The sequence below is a fragment of the Struthio camelus genome, chromosome 17, assembly GCF_040807025.1.
Source record: "Struthio camelus isolate bStrCam1 chromosome 17, bStrCam1.hap1, whole genome shotgun sequence".
Taxonomy (NCBI): Eukaryota; Metazoa; Chordata; class Aves; order Struthioniformes; family Struthionidae; genus Struthio; species Struthio camelus.
Window position 1 is genome coordinate 16,589,097 of NC_090958.1, and position 7,087 is coordinate 16,596,183.

At 48.6% G+C, this 7,087-nt stretch overlaps 1 long non-coding RNA gene across 1 annotated transcript in view; it reads left to right on the forward strand.

Annotated features, from left to right (window-relative positions):
* Positions 1-6,969, forward strand: part of LOC138061435 (uncharacterized) — a 126,191-nt gene extending 119,222 nt beyond the window's left edge. The window contains exons 13-16 of the long non-coding RNA XR_011135187.1: positions 739-926; positions 2,594-2,880; positions 4,799-5,025; positions 5,775-6,969. This is a non-coding gene — a long non-coding RNA (uncharacterized lncRNA). The remainder of the gene's footprint in view (positions 1-738; positions 927-2,593; positions 2,881-4,798; positions 5,026-5,774) is intronic.
* The last annotated feature ends 118 nt before the right edge of the window (positions 6,970-7,087 follow it).

Below are 7,087 nucleotides of genomic sequence, written 5' to 3' on the forward strand. Positions count from 1 at the left end.
GAGGCGCAGGCAGTAACCTGCAAAAGGGACAGCAGCTCTGCGAGCTGCAGGGTTTTCACAGTAAAGGCCCAGAGATGGGGTGGCCAGGGCACAGACTGTCTGACGGAGCAGCTTTGCGTTTATGCAAACCTGATGACTCAGGTTGGTGATCATCTGCTGCTGGCATCCCTCTGTTGCCAAGAAGCCTGAACCAACATCTCCAGCCGTGGCTCCAGGCATCGCAGACTTGCACAGTCAGAGACAGCCTTGGCCAGGCAGGTGGGAAGCTGGGTCGGAGCAGGGCCAGAAGTAAAATCGGCACTCCCTGGACCCCCCCAAGGCTCCACACACTAGGTCCCCCAGCCTCTTCTCCCAGCATTAGCTCAAAAGTTCATCCCTGCAAAACATGGTGAGGATGTGAGCAATGGCATTTTAATGGCCCCTGTGACTACTTTATTTAAGGCTGAGACTCAGTGACTACAGCAGAGTTATTATCAGTGCCCGGACTGAACCATGTCTGATAATAAATAATATAAAATTACTTCCAGCTTCCAAAAATATCCTATCCTAAGCCTTCCCTCAACCTATCGATCAGGTTTGCAATAGCTCATACAGTAAACAGCGTTTTCAGGACGCTGCCATGTAATTCACAGCTGTATCACCAGCTCCAGAATAGTTGCCAGGTTCTTTGGAGTCCTTTGAAACCACTCACAGTACAAAGGTGGGAGCTGAGACTGACCACAAGTTTCATGTCTGCAGGTTGCTACGTGCCATTTTTGGTCTTTTCAGCAAGCTAATGGAAACCAATTCTGTATGGGCAAGGCAGAACGATGAGGTTTCACAGTTCCCCCGACTCGTTACAACAGAGAATCGCTGCTGCTCTGGAGCAGCCGAGGGCTGGCGCATCTCTCGGCGAGCACGCAGCACTCAGCTTTAGGCAGCCTCAGGTAAGAGAGGGAAGGGAGAGACTTCCTCTTTGTGTCTAATTTGCTTAATCAGTCAGTTTGAAAAGAAGTTTGAAACAATGACAGTTAAATGCTTGTGCAATTTGTCTCTTCCCCCAATAATGGGGTATTTATATGCGTTTGGATGAGCAAAAATGAAGGCTGGGGAAGATTCAACAACTTGGATAGGAAAGGGAAACTGGTAGTGTCTTGGGCTGTTAACATCTTGGCATACTCTGTGCTGTCCTGACACCACTTCCACACCAGCCCAAGCCGAATGTAATAAATGACAACGTCCTGTGCCTCCCCAGTTCAGCAAAGGTAGGATTTGGGGTGAAGGAGAGCCCCTTTGCTCACTCAGCTTGTTTTGCCAATATCCCCCAACTCCCTGAAACGTCAAGAGAAAGATCAACCGAGAGGAACATAATCTCAAAGAGAAACACAGTATTTTTTAAAATGTCCTCACAGCAGCAATCATAATAAAAATACAAACCTGAGGTTTGTAAAAGTCTAGCAATAAAACCACAGACATCTTTATGACTCCCAGACACACGGTGCTGCTCCCCGGCAGCAAGCACAAAACCCTCCCAGATGCAAGGAGCAAAACTATAACAGGGAACAGGCCTAATTGTTTTACAGCCTGCAAAAAAAAGGCCACACATGACACCAATTCACAGGTCATTACCAGTCACCATCAGGGAAGATAAAATGAAATCCCTTCATTTGGCCTCACCTAGAGAATGTGTAGCAGCTGAGCTGTGGGGAGTCAGAGTGCTGCACTTCTGCTAAAACTGTGTATTTTAGGTCCACTAAACAAGTTCAGATCTTTGTGCTGTTTCCTGACCGTTTAAACATGTTCTCTTTGCAAGCAAGACTGTAAGTATCTGTAGTTTCCTAGCTAACAGGAAGCCTGTTCTGTTCCATGGGAATAGGGATTGTCTCTCTTAAAACGTGAGGCAGGCCCTCGGGCAATGTTGCTTAGCTTCCCAGTGTGCTCTGGCAGGTTATTTAATATTTTCACATCTTAAATCTCCCATCTGCAAAATGAATCCTATCCTTTGTCCAACAAGGTTTAAAGCTCTTCAAGGTGGGCATTGCTTATGATTACGAGGGAACAGGGGATTGTGTCAGCAGAGGACTAGTGTATGAGGTGAGCTTGAGCTGGCTGAGAGAGCGTGCATGGAGCCAGCCAGTGATTCAGTGGACTGCTGAGATTCAGCAAGGCTATATGGCACAAAGTGCGGTTGGTGGAGGGCTTTCTGGACCCTTTGTGTCTGTTGTCCAACCACATCTACACCAGTGTAAAAATACTATGTGCAGAACGGGGTACCAAGTGGTGCATCACCCCCAGTAGGTAGGTGTTTCTCTAGGGCTGGAGAGTACCCTGCTGCCAGCAAAGCAGAACAGCTCCAGCAGGGCTACGTGTCTGTCTGTAAACACCTGGTTGCAATAAAGGGGATTTTCCTGTAAAACATAGGGATGTCACACAGATACAGAGAATGGAAAACTGCTGAGTCTAGGGATTGTGCCTCCTTTTATTGCAGCACAAGAGCTCCACCAAAGCCCTGATTCAGCAAAGGTCTTACAGGTATGCTTGGCCTTTTTGTATAGTTCAGCCTGTGAGTGTTTAGCCTAGCACTTTCTTATGTGCTTGATTTTACTGTCCTCAGGTACAGCAGGATTTTGAACTGTCCGCTCATTTGCCTGCACATCAGTGGAGGAGGTGGCCAAAAGCTTGCTGGCCCCAGGGCTGCTGAGCTAATGTCCTGATTCAGCTATTGACAACTGACTCTTCTTCTGTCTGCGCTGGACATGAACCCATGTGGTAGCAATGATGGGAGATTACTGAAGGGAGGAAGAAAAAAAAAAAAGAGAGAGACCAGTGTAAGCCATGCCAAGAAGTCCAGAGTGAACACAGCCTCAGCCTAGTAACGTACAGCTGTCAAGTCACATTACGGTAGGCTTCTGGATGTTGATGGCTTAACAATTCTTTGGCCCAAGGGTACATCTCCCACTGTAGAACTGCTTCTTCAAAGCCACTTTACCACCAACCTGAAGAGGAGTAATTTATAACCTTGTGTATAAATGTATATGATGAGAGCAAATGCATGGTTATAGCTACAGCACATCCAGCAGGTCTGACGGAGCAGACAAGGTTCTTTGTGTGTGTTGCTCCCTGAACGCAGAGGTCGCTGGCCTTTTTCATGATGATCTTTGATAGAATATAGTAGGCAGAGGCTGGGCGCACATACATTGACAGGTTTATACCTGTCAATGATTAGTTATATTCTTAGAGCTACCTTTTTCCTATATGTTTAAAAGCCTTAAAACCAAAATGTGGATGTCATGGATCTTGTTTTGCCCTAGAAAAAACGAGTGCTCTTCTGACTCCCAGACTATTCAAAAGCTGTCTTCTGTCTTTTGTGGACAGATTGTCCAAATTTAGCTGCTTAGTCAAAGAGCTTTTTGAAAGCTGTTTTGGCATACCCTTTCTGACTGAAATGGGAACCAAACTTGCGAGGTTCCTGGGAAAGGCCTAGCCAGGAGGACCCCATAGTACAAATGAAAGGCGGGAACTGCTTTTGCTCTTGTTAAGATACAGAATTCTGGCTAACATCCATCTCATGAATTAATGCTGAAAATAATGGATTTTCTAAGCCTTTGGTTGGTAAAGTGGAGATAAGGGAGCTGATCCAGTTAAGGTACTGAGGCCTTCCTTCTCCCAGCCAGCAACTGCAGCAATGTCTCACATTCAGGGAGTAGGTCAATTCACTTGCACATTTAATGGATGAGATAAGGGCAGCTTACAGTAAATTAGCTTTCTGGGTAATGTATGATATCAAGGATGCAAAAACCTGCCCGCCTGCTGCTGCAGGAGCTGCCTGCGTGTCCTTCCAGAGCAAGCCCAGGCATAGCTATTTGGAGATGATGCTTTGTACTAAAAACGAATGCTGATGATCCCGAGCAAATGACTGCTAAGGCAATGTGGGCCGGCATGCTGCCTTTGGGAGCTGGCTGACAACACTCTGCTCAGCACAGTTTCATCGGCGGTGAGTCTCGCTGCAGCAGAGCTGCAAGACAGATCTCTGGGTTGTGTCGCCACGCGCAGAAGCGCGTGTCCAGCTGACAGCAGCCTACTCCCTCCTTCTGCTCTTCCAGCCCCACAGGTCAGGCCAGATTAGGCCTCTCCTAGATCCTGACCTCCTTTCTCCAGTTCTGCTCCTCACAATAGACATCTGAGCCTCGGTTTCCAAGCTTGTCATCAGATGTTATTTGTGCTGCAGCAGGAGGCTTCCTCTTGCACCGGGAACCCTGCTGTCTTAAGTGTTGCGCGAACAAAGGAAAACCAACAATAACCAAGACCAGTCTCTGCCTTAAGGAGCTGACAGCATCTCCCTTATTTCTCCCAGCTTCTGTAAACAAACCCTTGCTAATGTCACTGTTTCTCAGAGGACGATAAAAGGAACTGACGCTGACTTTTCCTGCCGTTCCCGAAGCCTTCTCCTCCCTCTTCCATGCAGGGAGAAGTTTGTTAAAAATTAGATCGCATCTAATGACTGCTAATTATCTTAGAGGCTCTTGGTAAGATACAGCGAAGGGACCAAAGGCAGTGCTCAAGCACAGCCCTGCCTGAGAAACAATGGCCTGGCTGGCGCCACGGAGCAGAATTGGGCCTTGGATATTTTAGCTGATGGTTCTCAATAGGATGTCTGATAGCGAAAGTACTAAAGAAAGGTTAGTACACAAGTCTCTCTCTATTTACACACACAGTTACGTACATTCGGGTCTGAGGTTAAAAAATTTCTCTTTTGGAATGGGGAGAGATCATATCACCCTTCTTCAGGTTTTGACATTTTGGTTGAATTTCATCCCAGCTGTTCCCCACGCCCCTTTGGGAAAGACTCTGCCCTGGGAAAGCCTCGTGCACCGTTCGCCCAGGAGTGCAAACCATGCTGCCATTGAGAGACAGGACTCGGCCGGCAACCTGCAGCTCCCCGGGACAGAGGGAGCGTCGGCGTGGCGTCGCTGCCTTCTCCTGCCCAACGGGGTCAATGGGAAGCTGCTCCCGGTTCTTGTCTCAGCCACATGGATTTAACGAATAGTAACTCGTTACTATTACTCTTGTTGGCTTTTTGGGGTGGGGGGGGGGGTAATCCAGATTTAGCTCTACCTTATTGGAAACAAAACCTGGCCAGCTGTGCACACCATTATTACAGATGTTGCAGCAAAAAGAAACAGCCTCTGTGCACAGTTGAGCAGGAGAGGTGACAGGCCTCTTCTGCTTCCAGCTCTGTGGCCAGCTGCTGTCTCCTGTCCTTGTGATCTGTGCTGTTTAAAACACTAAGCAAGCAAAAGAAAGAGAGACACCTTAAAAGTAAATAGGCAGCAGGAGCCAGCAGGTGACTCTAGCACCCTGGCAAATCTCTGCCCCTGCACTCAGCAGAGCCCAGGGAGCAAACCCAGGACCATAGAAAGGGTCCTGATCACCCGAGACAGACACAGGCAGGATCACCCCTGCCCCAGCCGCTCCCTAATACCTTCCTGCCCTAGTCTCCCATTAACTAATTAGCATTGACCTTTTAAAGCATGTATGGCCCCTCTGCCAGTTTTCCCTCATCCTCTTACCTGCACCCCCCCCCTCCTTTTTCCCCAAACAGCTCCAAAGGGAGGAAGAGCATCCACATCTCCCTTTATGGGCTGTTCAGGCCCAGAGCTGGCGGGGGCCATGCCCGCTGTTGTCGGTGGCACAGGACGGTTGTGCTCCTGGGAGCCCTTCTTTCTCCCTGGGCATTAAACTGTCTGCTCAGGCTTTGTGGCCGCTTGATTTGTTTCTATATATAAACTTTGCAGATGCTTTGTGCAAGCAACGCATGGCGCATTTCCAATGCAGCCAGGCCAGCACGCGGAGGGCATCTGCGGCTACGTGGCAGGGGATCAGAGCTCTTCTCCAGCAGATCCCGAGAGAGACCGGCCAACCTGTAACTCTCCACTTAGCAACAAGGTACTGGCAATCTGTCCAGAGGATTGCATCCCATCAAATCCATGCAAATCCTCCAGTGCAAGATGCACTTTGCTCTGCAGAGCTCTGCCATATGGCTGAAGAATAAGCCATAAAGGGACATTGGTCTTTGAACTGAGGGCCAGGTCTTGGAGGTACTCAGATCTGGTGGCTGGTCCCCAGATTTTCTGACTGATCTTGCCAAATCATGGGAGTAAAGAAATGTGGATTTTTATCTCAGTTTCCCTATGGATTTTCTGTCTGACCACGGGGTGGTTGCTTAGAGCCTGACTTTGAAAAGACACATGTAGTTTGCACAGAAAGTGGCAATTACCTGAAGCACCGGTAACTACGCTGGCGCTACACCCACAGACGCGGCAGGGCCTTAGGGACCGCTGCACGCTGGTCCGGACAGGACAGCAGAGAAGCGGTCCTAAAATCACTTTTTGTGAACTGCAGTTTTGGTGGAGTGTAAAAGATGCGAGGTTTTACTCCCAGGCGCTGGCATCTCAGAGCCCTGCCTTTGCGTTTTGCTGGATGAGGGATTTGAGCGTGTGGGGGAAAAGCCCACGGCCATCTCCGAAGCCCGCGAGCTGTGACTGGGCCAGAGCTTCCTCCGGTCTCTCACTGTGCAGAGAGGTGCCACTGAGCTGTAATGAACCGTATTGCACAGCACCTCCCTTTTCAGGATTTTAAAGGGCTCAGCATCCTGCAAAACAAAGATTCCCACGTTGAGCATGAAGCAAGCAGAGCAGCTCAGCGCGTGCGGCTCAGCTGGCGAGGGACAGCAGAGGCTGCCGGAGCAGACCAGCGTGTTAGAGAATGACAAATTGGGGAAACCTTTGCGGGCTGAAACTTCTCAAGAGCTGAAAACTGGAGAGAAACCAGGGGGCACGCTGAGAAAATGCTGAGGGACTATTTCCCTTTTATTCTGAAGGCATGTGTTTTCAGCCCTTTGTTTCCAACACGTTTTCCTTACCTCGGTTACAGGGGCCTGGTTTTTTATAGGAATGTCAGATTCTAAGCCCAGTTAATAACAAGCATTTTCTTTCCAACAACACAGCTGTTTTTTTTTTTTTTTCCTTCCATCTGTGTTACGTTATTAGGGACTAATATTGAATTTAACATCCTTCTGTCGTTCCTGCTGGGATGAGTCAAATGGCAA